Source organism: Ranitomeya variabilis, chromosome 4 (genome assembly GCF_051348905.1).
Source record: "Ranitomeya variabilis isolate aRanVar5 chromosome 4, aRanVar5.hap1, whole genome shotgun sequence".
Classification (NCBI taxonomy): domain Eukaryota; kingdom Metazoa; phylum Chordata; class Amphibia; order Anura; family Dendrobatidae; genus Ranitomeya; species Ranitomeya variabilis.
The window spans coordinates 501,290,456-501,313,095 of record NC_135235.1 but is presented as its reverse complement, the minus strand read 5'-3'; positions in this window follow the sequence as shown (position 1 = coordinate 501,313,095).

Genomic DNA, 22,640 nt, shown 5'->3' with positions numbered 1-22,640 from the left:
TATCCCCACGACCACCTGATGCTCCACTACCACTACCATCATTACCAGCTGACAATGAACGCCCACGGCCACGACCTCTTGCACCAGACTTCCTCATTGTTTTAAAAAATTAACCAAAGTAACTTTATTTGTTGCTGTCAAACAACTTACACGGTGAGCTATAACTTCAGTATGATTTCTATATCCCTTAACAGGTTGGTGAGACCACAAGGAAAATCAGGCACAATGTTACACACTCTGTTTTCTGTGGCACAAAATCACAGAGATGACACACACGCAGGACTGTCACTCAAGCACTAATGTCAATATTATTCTCCCACCTAATTTTTTTTTTTTTTTTTTTCCTCAGGGAGACTTTAGAAACCAAATAAGATAAAATGTTTTTTTCAGGGACAATTTAGAAACCAAATACTAATAAAAAAAAAAAATAAATAAAATAGCCTTTCTATGGCCCACAATTAGAGAGAGAGAGGTGGCACACCCAGGAGTCAAGACTGGCACACAAGCTGAAAGGGCAATATTACTCTCCCACTGTTTTTTTATGTTTTGTTTTTTTTTTCAGGGAGACTTTAGAAACCAAATAATATTAAACAAAGCAAAAAAATAAATAGGCTTTCTATGGCCCACAATTAGAGAGAGAGAGGTGGCACACCCAGGAGTCAAGACTGGCACACAAGCTGAAAGGGCAATATTACTCTCCCACTGTTTTTTTATGTATTTTTTTTTTCAGGGAGACTTTAGAAACCAAATAATATTAAAAAAAGCAAAAAAATAAATAGGCTTTCTATGGCCCACAATTAGAGAGAGAGAGGTGGCACACCCAGGAGTCAAGACTGGCACACAAGCTGAAAGGGCAATATTACTCTCCCACTGTTTTTTTATGTTTTTTTTTTTTTTTTTCAGGGAGACTTTAGAAACCAAATAATATTAAACAAAGCAAAAAAATAAATAGGCTTTCTATGGCCCACAATTAGAGAGAGAGAGGTGGCACACCCAGGAGTCAAGACTGGCACACAAGCTGAAAGGGCAATATTACTCTCCCACTGTTTTTTTATGTATTTTTTTTTTTTTTTCAGGGAGACTTTAGAAACCAAATAATATTAAAAAAAGCAAAAAAATAAATAGGCTTTCTATGGCCCACAATTAGAGAGAGAGAGGTGGCACACCCAGGAGTCAAGACTGGCACACAAGCTGAAAGGGCAATATTACTCTCCCACTGTTTTTTTATGTATTTTTTTTTTTTCAGGGAGACTTTAGAAACCAAATAATATTAAACAAAGCAAAAAAATAAATAGGCTTTCTATGGCCCACAATTAGAGAGAGAGAGGTGGCACACCCAGGAGTCAAGACTGGCACACAAGCTGAAAGGGCAATATTACTCTCCCACTGTTTTTTTATGTTTTTTTTTTTTTTCAGGGAGACTTTAGAAACCAAATAATATTAAAAAAAGCAAAAAAATAAATAGGCTTTCTATGGCCCACAATTAGAGAGAGAGAGGTGGCACACCCAGGAGTCAAGACTGGCACACAAGCTGAAAGGGCAATATTACTCTCCCACTGTTTTTTTATGTATTTTTTTTTTTCACGAAGACTTTAGAAACCCAATAATATTAAAAAAAACAAAAAAATAAATAGGCTTTGTATGGCCCACTGAATGAGAGATGGCACACACAGGAGTGGCACACAAGCCCTGACTGAGGCCAATATTTTTCTCCCACTGATTGATGTAGTGTTTTTGTGTTCAGGTAGATTTTAGAACACAAATCAAGGAAAAAAATAAATAGGCTTTCTATGGCCCACTCAGTGAGAGATGGCACACACAGGGATGGCACTGTAGCAGAAATGCCAATCTTAATCTTCCACAAAAAAAAAAAACAGGGACTGTCCTACAATTACTATCTCCCTGCAGTAATGTAAGCCAGGTATGGCAGGCAGCAATAGGAGTGGACTGATGCACAAATTAAATAAAAAGTGTGGACAAACAAAAAAGATAGCTGTGCAGAAAGGAAGGAACAAGAGGATATGTGCTTTGAAAAAAGCAGTTGGTTTGCACAGTGGCGTACACACAGCAATACAGCTATCACGGAGCCTTCTAGGGCAGCCCAATGAGCTACAGCGCTGAGGGAAAAAAAAAAAATGTAGCTTCCAGTGTCCCTGCACACCGAAGGTGGTGTTGGACAGTGGAAATCGCTACAGCACAAGCGGTTTGGTGGTTAGTGGACCCTGCCTAACGCTATCCCTGCTTCTGACGAAGCGGCAGCAACCTCTCCCTAAGCTCAGATCAGCAGCAGTAAGATGGCGGTCGGCGGGAACGCCCCTTTATAGCCCCTGTGACGCCGCAGACAGCAAGCCAATCACTGCAATGCCCTTCTCTAAGATGGTGGGGACCAGGACCTATGTCATCACGCTGCCCACACTCTGCGTTCACCTTCATTGGCTGAGAAATGGCGCTTTTCGCGTAATTGAAACGCGACTTTGGCGCGAAAGTCGCGTACCGCATGGCCGACAAGCACAGTGGTCGGATCGGGTTTCATGAGACGCCGACTTAGCCAAAAGTCGGCGACTTTTGAAAATGAATGACCCGTTTCGCTCAACCCTACTCCCAATGTGTCCAGTCCTATCCATGATCAAATCCTTCAATTTGCTGTCCTTCCCCTGTAACCCCTTCCTCATCAACTACCTGTAATAATTGAAGACACAAAAGAGCACAGTGAGGTCAAAAATACTCTGTTGTAAAAAAAAATCACAGTAATCAGCAAGTGCTAGTCAAAAGATGTAAAGAAAACAGGGTATTTAGTTGATACGTTTTTTTGCAAAAAAATGTATACTAAGCTGCTCCACCAAATCGTCAAGGTATACCCTTATAGAGCAGTCCTAACTAATGTATAGAATCCCTATCTGATGTATTTAAAACCTGATCATCTGTATAATACCTGTATAAGCAGGGTTCAGAGAAGGACTATCCATGTGGACATGCAGGATGGAGCAGAGTCCACCACTCCTCTGTGGGTCATTTGCATTTAACTGCTCCATCCTGCATGTCCACATGGATAGTCCTTCTCTGAACCCTGCTTATACAGGTATTATACAGATGATCAGGTTTTAAATACATCAGATAGGGATTCTATACATTAGTTAGGACTGCTCTATAAGGGTATACCTTGACGATTTGGTGGAGCAGCTTAGTATACATTTTTTTGCAAAAAAACGTATCAACTAAATACCCTGTTTTCTTTACATCTTTTGACTAGCACTTGCTGATTACTGTGATTTTTTTTACAACAGAGTATTTTTGACCTCACTGTGCTCTTTTGTGTCTTCAAGTATTCTGGTGGTGAAAAAAAAAATGAACAGGTTCCTACAGACTTGTTCAATGTGCAAGTGGCCCATGTGTTTCTGGTTCTCTACCTGTAATAATTATAGGGGATAATTCAGGAGACTCTTTGCGTGGAACAAGACAACAGGACACAGTTTTATAAGTGGTAAAGTTTATATTATCACACGGTGATTCAAGCAGGTGCAGAGAGAAACTCAAGTCCACAACACTTGGTGCAAATAATAAACGCAGCTTAGCAGTCTATAGGAAACTTCAGAGGTAGATGCAAACAAACAGAAAGTCTATGAAGCACGGTGATTCTTGAGGAAACTTGACATGAATAGATCCTTCACTTAGTCCAGACACAGATAGATATGCTATTAGGCAGTTCAAATCATATCTTAGCTCAACCAGGGAGGCCTGGTTAATAGTCTCAGGTTTTGCAGGGCAGAAACAGCTTACATGTCCAGCAAATGCAGATGGAAGTAACACGAGCAGCAGATGAAGGAAGATTACTGAACACTGGTGTATGCAGCAGGAACTCAGAGCAGAGTGGCAGGATCTCCAACACAGGTTCACAGGAGCAGGTGCAGGTGCAAGGCCAGGGAGTAATCAGGAGCTGGATGCAAAGCAGAATAATCTAGCACAGACTGAAGGCTGGGGTGGAGTTTTATAGCAGGAAGACATGAGACCAAAGACGCCATGTTGGAAAAGGGCAGTAATGCACAAAAGGAAAAAATGTTCAGAGTCCTGACATTACTCCCTCCTTAGAAGCGGCCTCAGGACAATCCTGGACCTGGTTTCTCAGGAAATATCTGATGAAAACGAAATCTTCTGTTGGGCATTGATGTTTTCCACAGGTTCCCAAGAGTCTTCCTCAGGGGGATATCCCTGCCATCTTATCAGATATTGGAGCCGATTCCTGCGAATCCTGGAATCAATAATTTCCTCCACCACGAATTGTTCTTGCCCATCAATCACCACAGGCTGCGAAGGTGGCACAACACGTCCCTGGAAGGTATTAGGAGATACAGGCTTTAGTAAAGATACATGAAAAACTGGGTGTACCTTCATTGTCCTAGGTAGCTTCAGCCGGCAGGCCACAGAGCTCACAATACCGTTGATCTTGAAAGGGCCAATGAATTTCTGTCCAAGTTTTTGTAAAGGAACTTTCAACTTCAGATTCTTAGTTGCTAACCACACGGAATCTCCTACCTTGAATATGGGTGCAGGTTTACGGAATCTATCAGCCGATCTCTTATAACGTTCTTGAGCCGTGGTCAGGGATTCCTTCAGAACCTTCAGATTTTGTCTCATCGCAGTCAGCCTTTCCTCCACTGCTGGAACCGGAGAATTAATTGGAGACCTAGGTAAAAAAAAAATACACGGATGATAACCCAGATTGGCAAAGAAAGGTGTAAATTTAGTGGAGGCGCTCTGAGAATTATTATATGAAAATTCGGCTAACGGCAACAACTCCAACCAATCATCCTGGAGATGGCTGGCATAGCATCTTAGATATTGTTCCAGCGTCTGGTTGGTACGCTCAGTCTGACCATTTGTCTGGGGATGGTAAGCAGAAGAGAGACAGACATTAATATTGAGTGCAGAGCAAAACCCCTTCCAGAATCTTGAAGTGAACTGTACTCCACGGTCAGAGATGATCTCATCCGGCACCCCATGCAACCGAAAAACATTCTGTATAACCAAGTTCACTGTATCTTTAGCAGAGGGGAGGCCGGTGCACGGAACAAAATGAGCAGCTTTAGTCAGGCGATCAACTACCACCATGATTGTATTCATGCCCCCCGATGTAGGCAGCTCCACAATAAAGTCCATTGATATAGACCCCCAAGGGCGGGATGGAACAGGTAATGGTTGTAGAAGACCCATAGGTGCCACATGAGGAGTCTTGTAATGGGCACATACCTCGCAAGAGAGAACATAGTCCTTGGTATCCTTCAGGCAAGTTGGCCACCAGAAGAATCGGCTCAGGAACTCTTGTGTCTTCTGTACCCCCCTGTGACCAGCCAACTTGGAGTCATGTACCAACCTGAGGATCTGCAGACAGATGACCTCCAGGACATAGATACGTCGATCTCTGAACCACATGCCACCCTTAAAGACAAGATTAATATCCACAGGTGGGTTGGCCAGAAATACATCACCTTCATAGGCCTCCCTGCATTCCTTCCACAAGTCCTGATCGTGGATAACTCCGATGAAATTGGCTCCAGGTACGGAATCTGCAGCATGGATTCGGGATAAAGCATCAGCCTTCCCATTACGAGAACCTGGACGGTACGAGATAACAAAGTTAAATTGATTTAAGAATAAGTTCCAACGAGCCTGGCGAGGAGGAAGACATCTAGCGGATCTAAGGAACTCTAGGTTGCAATGGTCAGTTAGCACTATGATCTGTTGTGCAGCTCCTTGCAGATGATGCCTCCATTCTTTGAAAGCCGCAATAATAGCCAGCAATTCCTTGTCTCCCACGTCGTAGACTCGTAATTCTTCTCTGCTGAGGTTAGTCTACGGGAAAAGAAAGCACAAGGATGTAGCAGACCCTTCTCTCCAGTTCTTTGGGAGAGAATAGCCCCCAAAGCATTATCAGAAGCTTCCACCTCCACAATGAAAGGATGTGTTGGATCTGGGTGTATCAACAGCGGTGCTGATGTGAAACAGATCTTCAGCCGATCAAAAGCTTCTTGAGCCTGTGATGACCACTTAAAGGGCTTTTCCTTCTTTGTCAAGGAAGTAATGGGACGGACAATATCAGAAAAATTTCGAATGAAGCGTCTGTAGAAATTTGCAAAACCAATAAAACGTTGGACCTCCTTAACGTTCTTGGGTACCGGCCAGGCAAGGATAGCCTGAATCTTACCAGATTCCATGTTCAAAAAATGGGTGCCCCTGCTGGTGAGGAAGAAAGACGTATGAAGCCTTTGGCCAGATTTTCATCAATGTACTCCTTTAAGGCTTGAAGCTCAGGTGCCGCCAAAGGGTATACATGACCAAAAGGAATATCTGCCCCAGGAAGCAACTCAATGGAACAGTCATAATGTCTGTGTGGAGGAAGTTGATCTGCATTCTTCTTGTCACAGAGGTCAGAGAACTCTTTATATGCTGGAGGTAAAGAAGATACCTGTACATGTGGTTCCATAGCCGTGGACTCGGGGACAGCTTCTGTTAATGCTGAGTTGCTCCTTGTTGGAAAGATAATCTCCTTTGTCTCCCAGTTGATAATTGGGTTCTGAGAATGCAACCAAGGAAAGCCTAAAATCACAGGAAAATGAGGAGAAGAAATTAGCAAGAAAGAAAGTTGCTCCTGATGATTAGGCTCCAACAAAATTTCAAGGGGTACGGTCTCCTGATCCACAGGCCCAGAGATTAAAGGTGACCCATCCACTGTTTCCATGGTAATTGGAGAGGCTCTTTGCTGAATTTTAATACCATGTTCATTGGCAAATGCGATATCCATGAAATTGCCACCTGCACCAGAGTCAATCATAGCTGAACTGGAAATCCACTTTCCTGAACACAGGATCTGAAAGGGAACCTGTCACCACGTTTTTGGAAGATGGGATAAAAATAGCGTTAAATAGGGGCAGAGGTGGGCATTACATTAGTGTGTTTGTTATGCGTTTATTACCCACCTAAGTTGCCGAAATACCTTTGCAAAGTCTCCGTTTTCGCCTGTCAATCAGGCTGGTCTGGTCAAAAGGGCGTTGTCTTCCCCCAGATTTTGCGTAGTTTTCCGTTGGTGGCGTAGTGGTGTGCGCATGCCCAAGGTCCCGAATCCTCTGCCAGGGGATTTAAAAGAGCGCGCTGTTCGTTATTTCATTGGTGATCGGTGGGCGCGGCCATCTTCCTTTGGCCGCGCGTGCGCAGAAGCGGCGCTCTGCTGGCCGCGGCTTCAGGAAAATGGCCGCGGGATGCCGCGCGTGCGCAGATGGATATCGCGGCGGCCATTTTCCTGAAGCCGCGGCCAGCAGAGCGCCGCTTCTGCGCACGCGCGGCCAAAGGAAGATGGCCGCGCCCACCGATCACCAATGAAATAACGAACAGCGCGCTCTTTTAAATCCCCTGGCAGAGGATTCGGGACCTTGGGCATGCGCACACCACTACGCCACCAACGGAAAACTACGCAAAATCTGGGGGAAGACAACGCCCTTTTGACCAGACCAGCCTGATTGACAGGCGAAAACGGAGACTTTGCAAAGGTATTTCGGCAACTTAGGTGGGTAATAAACGCATAACAAACACACTAATGTAATGCCCACCTCTGCCCCTATTTAACGCTATTTTTATCCCATCTTCCAAAAACGTGGTGACAGGTTCCCTTTAATAGGGAGAGAACAGTGAGAGTTCTTTTCCTTCAGCTCCTTGGGGGGTGAAGTCATAGAAAGTGAATGGAATACAGCATTTAAAGGCAGGCTACATTCAGAGATGTCAGATTCATCATCACAGTTGTCATACTCCCCTATTGCTGCTAACACCTTTTAGGCCGTCTAGGACACTTAGGACAATTGATCAAGAAGTGGTCAGACTGGCCGCAGTAGAAACATAGACTTTCACGAAGGCGATGCTCCCAGCGCTCATTGATCTCACGTCTCTGAACGGAATCAATTTGCATGGGCACCTCTTCCACTTCCTGATATGTTTTACCTGCAGGCTCTTTGGAAGGAAGGGAAAAGTTAGAAATACGGTTATATGCAGCAAATTTCTCCTGCCTATGCTCATTAAGGCGAATGTCTATGCGCACACAATGCTGTATAAATGTCTCTAGTTCTTGTGGTGACTCTGAGCGAGCTAGTTCATCTTTTATAATACTAGACAGACCGCTTTTAAAAATAGGCAATTGTGCATAACTGTCCCAATTGGTATCTACCGCCAATCTCCTGAATTCAGTGGCATACTCAATAACAGAATGTTTAGCCTGGCGTAAAGACAACAAAGCAGATTCAGCAGTTGCACGGCGATTAGGGTCATCAAACATTAATGCCATAGCGGCCAAGAAATCATCCAAGTCATTTAACCGTGGGTCACGAGACTCAATCATCGGATTCGCCCAGGCGAGCGTTCGTGAGGTCAGTAGCATTATTACACACAATACTTTGGATCTATCAGTAGGAAAACGGTCAGCATGCACATCAAAATATAGCATACATTGATTCACAAAGCCACGAAATTTGTCGCGATCACCATTAAATCTGAATGGGGCAACTTAGGTGGGCTAGTTGGTGGCGGTTGCCCAGAGGGTAAAGTCGCTTGTGCAGCTATTTGCGTGCTTATGTCCTGAAAAGCCCGTCCATACTGGGACTCTATGCCAGCAAGTTTGTTTTCCTGGGTTGCCATGCGATTGCTTAAAGGTACCGTCACACTAGGCGATATCGCCAGCGATCCGTGACGTTGCAGCGACCTGGATAGCGATATCGCTGTATTTGACACGCAGCAGCGATCTGGATCCCGCTGTGAAATTGCTGGTCGCTGCTAGAAGGTCTGCACTTTATTTGGTCGCTAGGTCGCCGTGTATCGCCGTGTTTGACAGCAAAAGCAAGGATACCAGCGATATTTTACACTGGTAACCAGGGTAAACATCGGGTTACTAAGCGCAGGGCCGCGCTTAGTAACCCGATGTTTACCCTGGTTACCAGCGTAAAAGTTAAAAAAACAAACAGCACATACTCACCAGCGCGTCCCCCGGCCTCTGCTTCCTGACACTGACTGAGCGCCGGCCCTAAACTGAAAGTGAAAGCACAGCGGTGACGTCACCGCTGTGCTGTTAGGGCCGGAGCTCAGTCAGTGTCAGGAAGCAGAGGCCGGGGGACGCGCTGGTGAGTATGTGCTGTTTGTTTTTTTAACTTTTACGCTGGTAACCAGGGTAAACATCGGGTTACTAAGCGCGGCCCTGCGCTTAGCAACCCGATGCTTACCCTGGTTACCCGGGGACCTCGGCATCGTTGGTCGCTGGAGAGCGGTCTGTGTGACAGCTCTCCAGCGACCAAACAGCGACGCTGCAGCGATCGGCATCGCTGTCGCTATCGCTGCAGCGTCGCTTAATGTGACGGTACCTTAAGTCCTGCAAAGTTTGTCCAAACACTTGTTGATTGTGTTCAAAGCTTCCAAACTTCTTTTGCAGACCTTCCACATCTTTCTGCAGTGATCTAATTATGGAAAACACCTGCTCTAATCTGCTCTCTGCAGTCATTGTTCCAGCAGTCTCATTTTTTTTTTATGGCTAGATTATCCTGTAATAAATATAGGGGATAATTCAGGAGACTCTTTGTGTGGAACAAGACAACAGGACACAGTTTTATAAGTGGTAAAGTTTATATTATCACACGGTGATTCAAGCAGGTGCAGAGAGAAACTCAAGTCCACAACACTTGGTGCAAATAATAAACGCAGCTTAGCAGTCTATAGGAAACTTCAGAGGTAGATGCAAACAAACAGAAAGTCTATGAAGCACGGTGATTCTTGAGGAAACTTGACACGAATAGATCCTTCACTTAGTCCAGACACAGATAGATATGCTATTAGGCAGTTCAAATCATATCTTAGCTCAACAAGGGAGGCCTGGTTAATAGTCTCAGGTTTTGCAGAGCAGAAACAGCTTACATGTCCAGCAAATGCAGATGGAAGTAACACGAGCAGCAGATGAAGGAGGATTACTGAACACTGGTGTATGCAGCAGGAACTCAGAGCAGAGTGGCAGGATCTCCAACACAGGTTCACAGGAGCAGGTGCAGGTGCAAGGCCAGGGAGTAATCAGGAGCTGGATGCAAAGCAGAATAATCTAGCACAGACTGAAGGCTGGGGTGGAGTTTTATAGCAGGAAGACAAGTGCACATGAGACCAAAGATGCCATGTTGGAAAAGGGCAGTAATGCACAAAAGGTAAAAAATGTTCAGAGTCCTGACACTACCACCCAATCCTCACAGCTCCACACCCCCAAGGTCCACAACATCTCACCCTCAGATAGACCCCTATCTTAAACCCAGTTATTTTTTTGTTAAATGTTTATTTTCTTTGCACAATATCTGTGTTTTCTTTGTTTCTCTTTAAGTGCCGTCGCCGCCACAAACACACACATACTGTATGTGTATTGTATTGTTGAGGGAACTTGTTACAGGTGTTTTACTACAGGTATTTTATTATTAAATTCAGCAAACGTTACAGGTACATTTAAACATTACAGGTACATTTTAACATTGCAGGTACATTTAAACATTACAGGTACATTTTTACATTACAGGTACATACTTAGCGGCTTAAACCATTCTGTTTTGCCATGCCACATGTCCATTATCAGAAATAAGGTATGCAGCAAACTAATCCCTCATCTGGGCAACTTCCACTGTAGTCCTACGAGGGTGATTTTGGTAATCATGCAATGTAACAGGTTCCTCAGGTTCTAAGTTGGGTAGGTCTTTTGCCAGGATATAATTGTGCACAACAACACCCAAATTCACAACATCATCAATTGTCTCAATTTTTATATTTATGGCTGTTCCCAAAAGGTGCCATTTAGATACCAGCAAGCCAAAGGCACACTCCACAGTTCTTCGTGCCCTTGTCAGTAGTTGAAAATCCATTTGGTATGATTCAAGTCCCTACTTGAGTAAGGTTTTAAGAGGTTGTAACAAGGGAGAAAATAGTGTGCACCTCTATTAGAAAGTCTGCATGATAATCTGTGAAGCAGGGTGCCACACCGTGCCTGAAAATACAACATGAATCAAAGCAAAAAAGACCAGACACAAATGGGCGTAGACACCTGTTTCAATACTCAGATCAAGATAATAATAAAATATATAGCTTTATTTGGACGTCAGGACACAAATCTGCAAACAATAAAAACAGTTAAAAACAAATATACATCGTGGAGGTCAACCCGCACCCCTCAATATTAAATGATGACAACCTGTCAGTTTTCATAACTGTGTGTTGAATCAACATTACAAAACTGGCAATTAATAATAAGCTATGACAGAATCACAAATCAATAGATTACAAAAGTTTATGAAAATAATTCATGACTAATAATTCATAGCAACTGTGACCGAATATCAAACCTGACCTATTCATTTCCAGATTGTGACCCAGGCGTCCCCTACATTAATGGGTTAGATGTCAGTAAACTGAGTTTAGAATTGCATGGTATGGAGGTCACAAAACACACAAGAAAAAAAAAGCCAGAAATGTCCATTTAAAGAGTGCTTTTCAATGCTAACAAGAGGAAAGGCCAAAAATGTCAATAGGAATGAGCCAGTGAGCTGAAGAAATGGTGGGCAGTACCTAAAGAAAGAGGGGTGGGTGGGAGAGCCCACGCGTATCGCTGTCTTAGGACAGCTTCATCAGGGAAAAGAGTGAGGTTTTAGGAGGTTGGCAAACATTTGAAAGGCCTCATCCCCAATCACAATAAACGGCATCAGCGGGCCTTCAGTGTTGGTAAGAGGCTGTGGCTGTGGAAAATTGAAATTATTATGATACAAATGTTGGCCCATGTCAGAGTTTTTGAAAGTCTGAGAGTCATTTCCTCATCCAAATGAGCCAACGTCCACAGCGAAAAATCGACATTCAGCATCTGCAATCACCATGAGTACAATTGAAAAGTATTTTTTGGAATTAAAATACTCAGTTCCACTTCCAGCAGGTTTCATAATCTGAATGTGTTTGCCATCCAAGCCCCCACACAGTTAGGACAATTACAAACGTCCTGGAATTTTTCTGCATTTTAAAGCCAGATTTCAGTAGTGGGTTGGGGAAGAATTCTTGACTCAGAATGTCACATAAAGCCCTGCAGGTGTCTCAAACAATCCCAGAAAGGGTGGACACTCCAATCCGGAACTGGAAGCAAGACATCGAAACTCCATTCAGACATTCTTGTGTAGTCAAAAAACTTCCAAGGGTTTGCAAGCAGCTCGGTGTATAACGAGTGATAGGCTCCACGGCTCTCTCAGAGTTCAAGGATGGGGTGTTGCCAGTAACGACAATGACGTCTTCTCAGTCTTTGTCTTCTTCTTTCTTCTTGACAAGCAAAACCAAAGGCAACAGCCAATTTCAATTGTAAATTCAGATTAGCATAGAAGCTGTCCATGTCAAGATCCATCTTGCAGCTGGATATAGCATCCAAAGACAAGGATTTCCTCAGTGCAGTGTGTCTATATACAGTACAGACCAAAAGTTTGGACACACCTTCTCATTTAAAGATTTTTCGGTATTTTCAGGACTGTGAAAATTGTACATTCACACTGAAGGCATCAAAACTATGAATTAACACATGTGGAATTAACAAAAAAGTGTGAAACAACTGAAATTATGTCTTATATTCTAGGTTCTTCAAAGTAGCCACCTTTTGCTTTGATGATTGCTTTGCACACTCTTGGCATTCTCTTGATGAGCTTCAAGAGGTAATAATAAGAAAACTTGGCACTCGATATTTGAAAACTGTTTTTGCTTCCTTTTTATTATTGCAACCAGACAATAAATAACTACCATATATACTCGAGTATAAGCCGAGATTTTCAGCCCATTTTTTTGGGCTGAAAGTCCCCCTCTCGGCTTATACTCAAGTCATACCCAGGGGTCGGCAGGTGAGGGGGAGCGGGGGCTGTCTAATTATACTCACCTGCTCCTGGCACGGTCCCTGCAGGTCTCTGGCTTCCCAATGCCCCAGCTTCTTCCTCTACTGAGAGGTCACATGGTACCACTTATTACAGTAATGAATATGCTGCTCCACCTCCCATAGGGGTGGAGCCGCATATTCATTACTGTAATGAGCGGTAACAGTGACCGCTCAGTACAGGAAGAAGCTGTGGCGCTGGGGAACCAGGGACAGCACAGCACCAGGAGCAGGTGGGTATAATGGGGAGAGGGAGCGCTGCACGATATTTACCTGCTCCCCGTTCCGGGCACCGCTCCATCTTCAGCATCTTCTGCAGTGACGCTCAGGTCAGAGGGCACGATGATGATGTGGTTAGTGCGCGCCCCCTGCCTGAACGTCAGTGCAGAAGACGCTGAAGATGGAGCGGCGCCGGAATGAAGTCAGGTGAATATTGAAAGTGCCGGGGGCCTGAGCGACGGAAAGGTGAGTATGTGATTTTTTTTTTATCGCAGCAACAGCAAATGGGGCAAGTGTCTGTATGGAGCATCTTATGGGGCCATAACATTTGTGCAGCACTATATGGGGCAAGTGTCTGTATGGGGCCATAATCAACGTTTGTGCAGCACTATATGGGGTAAGTGTCTGTATGGGGCCATAATCAACGTTTGTGCAGCACTATATGGGGCAAGTGTCTGTATGGAGTATCTTATGGGGCCATAATCAACGTTTGTGCAGCACTATATGGGGCAAGTGTCTGTATGGAGTATCTTATGGGGCCATAATGTTTGTGCAGCACTATATGGGGCCAGTGTCTTTATGGAGTATCTTATGGGGCCATAACATTTGTGCAGCACTATATGGGGCAAGTGTCTGTATGGGGCCATAATCAACGTTTGTGCAGCACTATATGGGGTAAGTGTCTGTATGGGGCCATAATCAAGTTTGTGCAGCACTATATGGGGCAAGTGTCTGTATGGAGTATCTTATGGGGCCATAATCAACGTTTGTGCAGCACTATATGGGGCAAGTGTCTGTATGGAGTATCTTATGGGGCCATAATGTTTGTGCAGTACTATATGGGCAAATATCTTTATGGAGCATCTTATGGGGCCATAATTAATGTTTGTAGAGCATTATATGGGGCAAGTGTCTGTATGGAGCATCTTATGGGGCCATAATCAAGGTTTGTGCAGCACTATATGGGGCAAATATCTTTATGGAGCATCTTATGGGGCCATAATCAACATTTGTGCAGCATTATATTGGGCAAATGTGTCTATGGAGCATCTTATGGGGCCATTATTAACCTTTATGCAGGATTATATGGGGCATATTTTAACATGGAGCATCTTATGGTGCCATCATAAACTTTATGTAGCATTATATGGGGCTCCTGATTCAATATGGATATTCAAAAACACGTAACCTACTGATGTCTCAATTAATTTTACTTTTATTGGTATCTATTTTTACTTTTGACATTTACCGGTAGCTGCTGCATTTCCCACCCTAGGCTTATACTCGAGTCATTAAGTTTTCCCAGTTTTTTGTTGCAAAATTAGGGGGGTCGGCTTATACTCGGGTCGGTTTATACTCGAGTACGGTAATAACCGTTTTCGGTCGGGCATAGGACCTTCATCAGACAATTCTTTGGCATATTCTGGATGTGAAAGCAATATTGGAGAAATAAAGGGCGTCCACACACTGAGAACCTGCTGCGACGGACAATAACTGAAGAAAAGGACACCAATCAAGAGAAAGAGAATCAGCGCCGGGGTCAGGGGCAACAGAAGTTGCGGTAGCAGAACGCTGTGTCTGGATCCGAGGAGAGAACGCAAGAGCGCACCGTGCAGCAGGAGGGACGCCCTCTCTCCTTCGATCCAGACAGCGCTCTGCTACCACAACTTCTGTTGCCCTTGACCCCGGCGCTGATTCTCTTTCTCTTGATTGGTGTCCTTTTCTTCAGCTATTGTCTGTTGCAGCAGGTTCTCAGTGTGTGGATGCCCTTTATTTCTCCTATATTGCTTTCACATCCAGAATATGCCAAAGAATTGTCTGATGATGGTCCTATGCCGGACCGAAAACATTTATTAGTTATTTTTAGTCTGGATGCAATAATAAAAAGGAAGCAAAAATATTTTTCAAATATCGAGTACCAAGTTTTCTTATTATTGTTGTATGGGTTGGAAACCCTACTTGTGCACCAACAGTGCCCTTTCTTTTGAGTGCCGTGGTTTTTTCTATTATTGAGCTTCACCGGGAATGGTCTTCCAACAATCTTGAAGGAGTTCCTAGAGATGCTTAGCACTTGTTGGCCCTTTTGCCCTCACTCTGCGGTCCAGCTCACCCCAAACTATCTCGATTGTGTGGTTTCCTATCAGCTATTTTACCATGAAGGCCTGCTGCACAAAGTCTCCTCTTAACAGTTGTTGTAGAGATGTGTCTGCTGCTAGAACTCTGTGTGGCATTGACCTGGTCTCTAATCTGAGCTGCTGTTAACCTGAGATTTCTGAGGCTAGTGACTCGGATAAACTTATCCTCAGAAGCAGAGATGACTCTTGGTCTTCCTTTCCTGGATCCGTCGTTATGTGAGCCAGTTTCTTTGTAGTGCTTGATGGTTTTTGCAACCATGGGACACTTTCAAAGTTTTCCCAATTTTTCGGACTGACTGACCTTCATTTCTTAAAGTAATGATGGCCACTTGTTTTTCTTTACTTAGCTGCTTTTTTCTTGCCATAATGCAAATTCTAACAGTCTATTCAGTAGGACTATCAGCTGTGTTTCCACCAGACTTCTGCTCAACACAACTGATGGTCCCAACCCCATTTATAAGGCAAGAAATCCCACTTATTAACCCCTTTCTTACCTCGGACGGGATAGTACATCCGAGGTCAGAACCCCCGCTTTGATGCAGGCTCCGGCGGTAAGCCCGCATCAAAGCCGGGACATGTCAGCTGTTTTGAACAGCTGACATATGCCCGCAATAGCGGCGGGTGAAATCGCGATTCACCCACCGCTATTAACTAGCTAAATGCCACTGTCAAACGCTGACAGCGGCATTTAACCGGCGCTTCCGGCCGCGCGGCCGGAAATGAGCGCATCGCTGAACCCCGTCACATGATCGTGGGTCAGCGATGCATCAGAATGGTAACTTGAGACCTCTATGGTTACTGATGCCGGCCTGCTGTAAGCGCCCCCCTGTGGTCGACGCTCATAGCAAGCCTGCATTTCAGCTACATAGCAGCGATCTGATGATTGCTTCTATGTAGCTGAGCCGATCGAGTTGTGCCAGCTTCTGGCCTCCCATGGAGGCTATTGAAGCATGGCAAAAGTAAAAAAAAAGTTAAAAAAAGTGAAAAAATTTAAAAAAATATAAAAGTTTAAATCACCCCCCTTTCGCCCCATGCAAAATAAATCAATAAAAAAAATCAAATCTACACATATTTGGCATTGCCGCGTCCAGAATCGCCCGATCTATCAACAAAAAAAAGATTAATCTGATCGCTAAACGGCGTAGCAAGAAAAAAATTAGAAACACCAGAATTACCTTTTTTTGGTCGCTGCGACATTGAATTAAAATGCAATAACGGGCAATCAAAAGAACGTATCTGCACCAAAATGGTATCATTAAAAACGCCAGCTCGGCACGCAAAAAATAAGCCCTCACCTTGTTAGGGGTCGAGTTCCCACCTCTGCACAGGGGGAATCTCAGGCCATCTCCGCTGCGGTCTCCCATTCTTCTCCTGCCGCAGTGGAGCCTGCTCAGCGGAGACGTTGGTCCCAGCGTCTTGCTCAGTCCCTCTCTGTACAAAGAGTTACTGCTGCTTTTCCTGCTCCTGCCATTGAAGTCAGTACTGGGCAGCGGCGAGCAGACGCTTCTGGGACTAAGTCCTGCTTTTCTCGTTCTGAGCATGCCCTGAGTAAGATCTCTCAGTGGAGATCGAGGGTCACATGGTCAGATACTGCAGCTAAGTCCATTGGTCCCTTCAGGAAGGTCCTGTAGGTGCTAGGACTAAGTCCTGCTTTGCACGCACTGAGCATGCCCAGGGCAAGATCTCTCAGTGGAGATTTAGGGTCACATGCTCAGGTATGGCAGTCTCTCATTGGTCCTTCTAGGAAGGTCTTTTTCTTGCTGCAGCTATATAAGGCTCGCATAATATCAATTCATATATGTGCTTTGCGCCAGTGTGGTTATGCATGAGTGTGTTCAGGGACCCGGCTGAAATAAGCCCCTAGAATACCGGCACCTCCGGTGAGGAGATTGTATGAGTGTGTTCAGGGACCCGGCTGAAATAAGCCCCTAGAATACCGGCTTCTCCGGTGAGGAGATTGCATGTTGCATAACCACTGACTGCTATCAGCTTGGCAGTAAGCTTGTGCTCCTGTGAGGTTAACAGGGTGCAGTGCTTCCCCTTTCACGGCTACTCTGTGGAGTAACAGAGCTAGTCTATACCGCCAAACAGTGCCGCCATTCGCTAGCAGCAGGTTCCTCCTGCACGGTGGACCCCGGGCTGCGAACGCATCCATTATAATAAACATCTCTATTTACTCGGTGCGTTCCGCTAGCCCTAGCAGTATACTAGCGCCAGGGTCTGGCTAGTAAATGGAGGACGATCAGCGTTTACAGAGGTACATCCAGCAGCTGGAGGGCAGGTTGGCAGCTCTCGAGCGCACAACTTCAGTTGTGGATGTTACCGCAGTCGCTGTTCAGGCTGCAAGTGTAGCTGCAGCCAGTTTGTCCTCTGCCACCCCTGCTCCGACTTTATCCCGTCTCCCGCTTCCAGACAAGTTTGCTGGTGACAGTAAGCAATGTCGGGGATTCGTGAGTCAGTGCTCCATACATCTTGAGCTTCTGGCTGCACGTTTTCCTACGGAACGGGCGAAAGTGGGATTTATTTTATCCCTTTTGTCGGGCAGGGCGTTGGAGTGGGCAACGCCGCTATGGGAGCGCAATGATTGTGTGGTGCAGAGTGCTCTTCTCTTCCTGGACGCTCTGAAACAGGTCTTTTTGGGACCTCGTGTCACCCACGATACCGCGCTCCAATTGTTGGCAACAACCCAGGGTTCGTCCATGGTCAGCCAGTTCGCCGTCCAATTCCGGACTCTGGTCTCAGACCTGGAGTGGCCGGATAAAGTCCTTATTCCGGTGTTCTGGAGAGGACTGGCAGACCATGTGAAGGACGCCTTGGCCACCAGGGAGATTCCCGCCACACTGGAGGAGCTTATATCTATATCAACCCGCATCGACCTCCGTTTTAACGAGCGGAGGTTGGAGCGGGTCCAGTGTAGGCAGAGGTTTCGGCTGGCTCCCACCTTTGCCAGACCTCTAGAATCTTCTGGTCAGGCGTCTGACTCCCATGAGGCCATGGAGGTTTCTCGAGCGGGACCTAAGTCTCGGACCGCTCGAGTACCCGTGGTTTGCAGAAATTGCCAACAAGAAGGACATTATGCCAATAAATGTCCACGGCGGTTGGGTAAACGATCGCCTCTAGTAACCATTGGAGGGGGTTCTCTAGACACAGCGGCATTTTCTTCCAAGCTGTCCTTCAAGGGGACAATCATATTAGGCTCTTACTCTCTAACAGTCGAGCTTTGTGTGGACTCAGGAGCAGAGGGGAATTTCATGTCCTCGGCTTTTGCTCTGCGCCATGCAATACCTCTGGTGATGCTCGCCAAACCGGTGACTGTTAGAGTAGTGAACGGTTCAACACTTCCATCTCAGATCACACACCAGACTGTCCCTTTCACGTTAGCTATGTCCCCATCCCACCAGGAGATAATTTCCCTTCTTGTCCTTCCCGAGGGAATGGATGAGATTCTGCTGGGAATACCCTGGCTCCGTTTCCACTCCCCACATATTGAGTGGACCTCTGGGAGGATATTGGGTTGGAGTGAATCCTGTAAGGGCAGATGTGTGAAAGAGGTGCATTCAGGTTTCCACCACTGAGATACCCGCAGATCTCTCTTCTCTTCCCAAATACTATTGGTCCTATGCAGACGTCTTCTCTAAAAAGGCTGCGGAGATCCTTCTGCCTCACCGTCCCTATGACTGTCCTATAGATCTCTTGCCTGGAGCAGAACCTCCTCGGGGACGTGTCTATCCCCTCTCTCTTCCGGAAACGGAGGCCATGTCCCAATACATCCAGGAGAATTTGGCAAGAGGGTTCATTAGGAAGTCAGTGTCACCAGCAGGGGCAGGGTTCTTCTTCATGCAGAAGAAGAACGGAGAATTACATCCTTGCATAGATTACAGGGGTCTTAACGCCATCACCATTAAGAATAAGTACCCGCTGCCCCTGATTTCTGAGCTTTTTAATAGGCTACGGGGAGCTAAGGTATTTACCAAACTAGATCTGCGGGGTGCTTATAACCTGATTCGCATCCGTGAGGGGGACGAATGGAAGACGGCGTTTAACACCAGAGATGGGCACTATGAGTATCTGGTGATGCCCTTCAGGCTCTGTAATGCCCCAGCCGTTTTCCAAGACTTTGTCAACGACATCTTCCGGGATATGCTTTCCACCTCGGTCGTAGTCTATCTGGATGATATTCTCATCTTTTCTCCAGATATTGACTCCCACTGGAGAGATGTTGGCAGAGTCTTCGACCTCTTACGGGCAAATTCTCTCTATGCAAAGTTGGAGAAGTGTATGTTTGAGCAGGAGTCTTTACCTTTCGTGGGCTATATCATCTCTGCCCAGGGATTGGCTATGGATCCTGCAAAACAACAGGCTGTGATGGACTGGCAAGAACCCCATTCTCTTAAAGCGGTGCAGTGCTTTATGGGGTTCATTAATTATTACCGCCAGTTCATTCCCCACTTCTCAACTTTGGTAGCTCCCTTGGTAGCCCTCACCAAGAAGGGAGCAAATCCCAAATTGTGGTCTGAAGAGGTGTCCAGGGCCTTTTCTTCTATTAAGTCTAATTTTGCTAGCGCTCCTATCTTACATTATCCCGATGTTGATAAGCCGTTCATAATGGAGGTGGATGCCTCTTCCGTTGGTGCAGGAGCAGTCCTCTTCCAAAAGGATGCTCAAGGTTGGAAGCATCCATGCTTCTTCTTCTCCAAGACCTTCACACCTGCGGAGAGGGAGTTGCTAGCGATGAAGCTGGCTTTCTCGGAATGGAGACATCTCTTGGAGGGGGCTCGTTTTCCCTTTCAAGTCTTCACGGACCACAAAAATTTGTTATGTCTGCAAACAGCCCAGCGGCTAAATTCTCGCCAGGCCAGATGGCCCTTGTTCTTCTCCTGGTTCCATTTCACCCTTCATTATCTCGCTGGAGAGAAGAACATTTGTGCTGACGCTCTCTCTCGCTCTGTTGTGTCATCTGAGGAGGAGGAAGGGGAGCCTCAGCTTATTGCCCCTTCAGAGAGCCTGAGAACCGTAGCGCCGGTTTTGCCAGAGTCTGTGCCTCCAGGCAAGACTTTTGTGCCCATTAATTTGGGACCAGAGGTTCTCTCTTGGGCTCATTCGTCCAGGGTGGGTGGACACTTTGGGACAAAGAGGACATCTGAGCTGCTGGCGAGGACGTACTGGTGGCCACATATGGTCCGGGATGTCAGAGATTATATTCAGGTGTGTGTCTCCTGCGCCAAAAATAAATCTCCTCGTCAATGGCCAGCTGGGTTACTCTATCCCTTGCCAGTGGCAGACAGGCCCTGGGAGATGGTCGGGATGGACTTTGTTGTGGGTTTACCCAAGTCTCGCGGCTGTACCATCATTTGGGTCATCACCGATCATTTCTCGAAAATGGTGCATTTGGTGCCGCTACCACGGTTACCTTCAGCACGGGCCTTGGCAGCGTTGTTCATAAAACACATCTTCCGCCTACACGGTATGCCAGACAAAATTGTCAGTGACCGGGGTCCCCAGTTCGCATCTCGGTTCTGGAGAGAGCTTTGTCGTCTTCTCAGCATTGAGTTAAATCTCTCTTCTGCATATCATCCCGAGACGAATGGGTTGGTAGAGAGGGCCAACCAGACCTTGGTCACATATCTGCGACATTTTGTTTCAGCCAGGCAGGATGACTGGGCATCCTTGCTATCGTGGGCAGAGTTTGCACTGAACAACGCCGTAGCCGACTCCACTGGACAAACCCCATTCCTCCTCAATTATGGTCAGCATCCGCGGGTACCTGTGCCTATGCCCGTGTCTTCCGCCGACTTCAGGGTGGCAGACTGTGCGGTGGAGGAACGGGATATTTGGGACCGCACTCAGAATGCCATTCGGGCCTCCAAGGAGAGAATGAGGTCCTCCGCTGATGCACATCGGCGCCCCGCTCCGACCTTTGCTCCTGGCAACTTGGTGTGGCTCTCCGCCCGTAACATCAGGCTGCGAGTTGAGTCCACTAAATTTGCACCTTGCTACTTGGGTCCCTTCAAGGTCCTCGAACAGGTTAATCCTGTGGTCTATCGTTTGGCCCTTCCGCCACGCCTGGGTATCTCCGACACCTTTCATGTGTCCCTCTTGAAACCTGTATACATGTCCCGGTTTTCCGAGTCATCTGCTGGGACATCGGGTTCGTCTACGGACGATTACGAGGTGAACGCTATTTTGGGGTGCAAGGTGGTACGTGGCAAAAAATGTTATTTGGTGGATTGGAAGGGTTATGGTCCTGAGGACAGGTCGTGGGAGCCTGCTGGGCACATTCGGGCTCCACAGTTCATTGCCGTCTTCGAGCGTAGCGAGGTCCAAGGAGGGGGGTAATGTTAGGGGTCGAGTTCCCGCCTCTGCACAGGGGGAATCTCAGGCCATCTCCGCCACTGCGGTCTCCCATTCTTCTCCTGCCGCAGTGGAGCCTGCTCAGCGGAGACGTCGGTCCCAGCGTCTTGCTCAGTCCCACTCTGTACAAAGAGTTACTGCTGCTTTTCCTGCTTCTGCCATTGAAGTCAGTGCTGGGCCGTGGCGAGCAGACGCTTCTGGGACTAAGTCCTGCTTTTCTCATTCTGAGCATGCCCTGAGTAAGATCTCTCAGTGGAGATCGAGGGTCACATGGTCAGATACTGCAGCTAAGTCCATTGGTCCCTTCAGGAAGGTCCTGTAGGTGCTAGGACTAAGTCGTGCTTTGCACGCACTGAGCATGCCCAGGGCAAGATCTCTCAGTGGAGATTTAGGGTCACATGCTCAGGTATGGCAGTCTCTCATTGGTCCTTCTAGGAAGGTCTTTTTCTTGCTGCAGCTACAGTATATAAGGCTCGCATGGCCGCACGGCCATGCGTTAGTATCAATTCATATATGTGCTTTGCGCCAGTGTGGTTATGCATGTGTGTTCAGGGACCCGGCTGAAATAAGCCCCTAGAATACCGGCACCTCCGGTGAGGAGATTGTATGAGTGTGTTCAGGGACCCGGCTGAAATAAGCCCCTAGAATACCGGCTTTTCCGGTGAGGAGATTGCATGTTGCATAACCACTGACTGCTATCAGCTTGGCAGTAAGCTTGTGCTCCTGTGAGGCTAACAGGGTGCAGTGCTTCCCCTTTCACGGCTACTCTGTGGAGTAACAGAGCTAGTCTAAACAGTGCCGCCATTCGCTAGCAGCAGGTTCCTCCTGCACGGTGGACCCCGGGCTGCGAACGCATCCATTATAATAAACATCTCTATTTACTCGGTGCGTTCCGCTAGCCCTAGCAGTATACTAGCGCCAGGGTCTGGCTAGTAAATGGAGGACGATCAGCGTTTACAGCGGTACATCCAGCAGCTGGAGGGTAGGTTGGCGGC